Source organism: Salvia miltiorrhiza, chromosome 5, assembly GCF_028751815.1.
Source record: "Salvia miltiorrhiza cultivar Shanhuang (shh) chromosome 5, IMPLAD_Smil_shh, whole genome shotgun sequence".
In the NCBI taxonomy this organism is placed as follows: domain Eukaryota; kingdom Viridiplantae; phylum Streptophyta; class Magnoliopsida; order Lamiales; family Lamiaceae; genus Salvia; species Salvia miltiorrhiza.
The window spans coordinates 46,129,267-46,131,430 of NC_080391.1; the positions used below are offsets into that span (position 1 = coordinate 46,129,267).

Here is a 2,164-nt window from a genome sequence, read left to right on the forward strand (position 1 = left end):
TTTTCTCTCTTCTCAAACTCGCCGCTGCCCTCTTTTTCTTCTCTTCTCAAATTCTCTTTCCCTCTCCGGCGAAGCCGCGCCGGCCGAGCTTCTGCTGCTGTCTCTCTCTAATCCCAACTCAAGGAGCCGCTCATCACTCTTCCTCAAAGCTTACGCTCGGCATCCTCAAAACTCTGATCGGCTTCACCTTCTCCGGCTAAATCTGGCAGGCTGCGCCTCCTCCGGGCGTTCAGCTGTCATCTGCTTCGGTTGGCTTCGACCGGCGACGAGTCTAACCCCGGCGCCGTTCTCTCTCCACCCCGCAGAGCCCCAAAATCGAGCCCTAAAATCTGGAACACCGCTGCTACTCCTTCGTTTGGAATCCGGCGAGCATCGTCGGCTGGGAGCGGCGCCGTCCAACTCCGGTTCTCAAATCCCCCTCCGACGTCGAGCCCTAACTCTTCCCTGAGGTTTCAAACTCCGACCTTCATCTCAAATCCGACCGCGGAACCCAGATCGAGCTCTAACTTTCAATTACCAGGTCACCGCTGCTCCGCGTCCCCGTCTGAAATCGCCGCCGACTACTGCTGCTTCGCCTGGAGTCGTCGCCGACTGGAGTTGCTGCTGCTCGTCCGGTGGTCAGCGGACGTCGTCTGGGAGCGCCGCCGCCGGTCTTCCACGGCTACCGCGTCGCCGTCCCCTTCACCTCTCGATCCGACCTCAGCCGAGGCGGGTGCCGCCGCCGCTGCTGTCCAGAATCGGCGAGGGTACTTCGCCGCTGCTTCTCCGGCGTTCGGCTCTTCCTTCTCTGTCCGTTGAGCTCCGTCAGGCAGCAGGAGATGCCGCTGAAATCTGTCATCTGCTCAAGAACCAGCTCAAGCCTCTCTCTCTCTCTTGGTTCAGGCGATGTCGCTTCTGCTCAGCTGACGACCTCCATCTCCTCTTCATCGGTCAGCGTTGACGTCATCTGGTATCCCTCCCCGATTTAATGAAATCAGGTACAACAAATACTACTCCTATCTTTCCCCAAAATACTAGGTTCGGTTTCATTAGATCGTGAAGGAAATTCTCATTCTATAGTCTATGTTTTTCATAAAAATGAGTTCATATAATCTGTTGGTTTGCTAGTGAGTTCTATGTCGATAATATGGTCATGCTTCTCCTCTCATACTATGCATTTCTAAAACTGGGCATATGCTGCATATAGCCGAAACTTGAATAAACTGAAATAATGAATACCTTGCGAATGTTTTGGGCTTGGTTGGCTGCTGTGATGTTGAGTTAAAAGAACTGGAATGACTGAACTGAAAGATCAAACTTGTTTCTTTCAATAACTGTAAGTTGTAATTGGAAGGAGATGATGAATCAATACTAATTTTTTTACCTTAATGTTTCTGGCAGAGAGTGAATGAGTGATTTCTCTCACTTTTCGGTTGTAGTGCATTGAATGAATTGAAACTTGAAAACATTGGCAGGTTGAAATGGAGGCTCCCCTGCTCTTTGGGAGATTCTTGGTGAAAAGTGATAGTGAGTCTTGCGTTGCTTGGCTGAAGTTGAGACTAAGATAAGGAAGAGTTGTTGCTGCACTAGTATGGTGGGGGAGTTGGTGGTTGTGGAGTTGGTGGGGAGAAAAGGATGGTGGGAAGTGTGGTGGAGTGGATGGTGGAAGAGTAGGTGTAGTGGTGGGAAAAAATGTAGTGGAGGATTAATGATGTATATTCTATGTCTCGGTGATTCTGTAATTGTAATAAAATACTGGCTTCTGTTCATTATTCGTGTATAAATTAAATACGTAGATTTAATTCACTTCATAAGCCATTTAATATCTAGATTAAATCCGTAGATTTAATCTGCGTTGCAGTCGGAATAATTGACTTCTAGTAGCATTAATAAAATATAACTGCTTCTGTTTCTCGATTAATAAATAACATGACTTTGCTAAGTCAGTTATAACTTGGAAATAATAATTATTGAATAGCTCAATAATCCTCGTCGCGTTTTTTCTCATACGTAAAAAAAAAATATAAAGCTAAAATAATAACTCTGTTTCTGAAAAAAAAAATTAGGACCATAAACTGGATTTATTTAAAAAAAATTGCATTTACTAGTTTTAATCATAAATAAAAGAGCGGGCTACTACATACTACCCCTCTTAACAAAAATTTCGTCCCGAAATTTGCATATC

General features: G+C 45.8%; 1 long non-coding RNA gene across 1 annotated transcript; it reads left to right on the forward strand.

Moving 5' to 3' along the window:
• On the forward strand, positions 1-1,790 carry LOC131024580 (uncharacterized). The gene is made up of 2 exons (XR_009101933.1): positions 1-977; positions 1,455-1,790. It is a non-coding gene; the product is annotated as an uncharacterized LOC131024580 (long non-coding RNA).
• Positions 1,791-2,164: the final 374 nt, after the last annotated feature.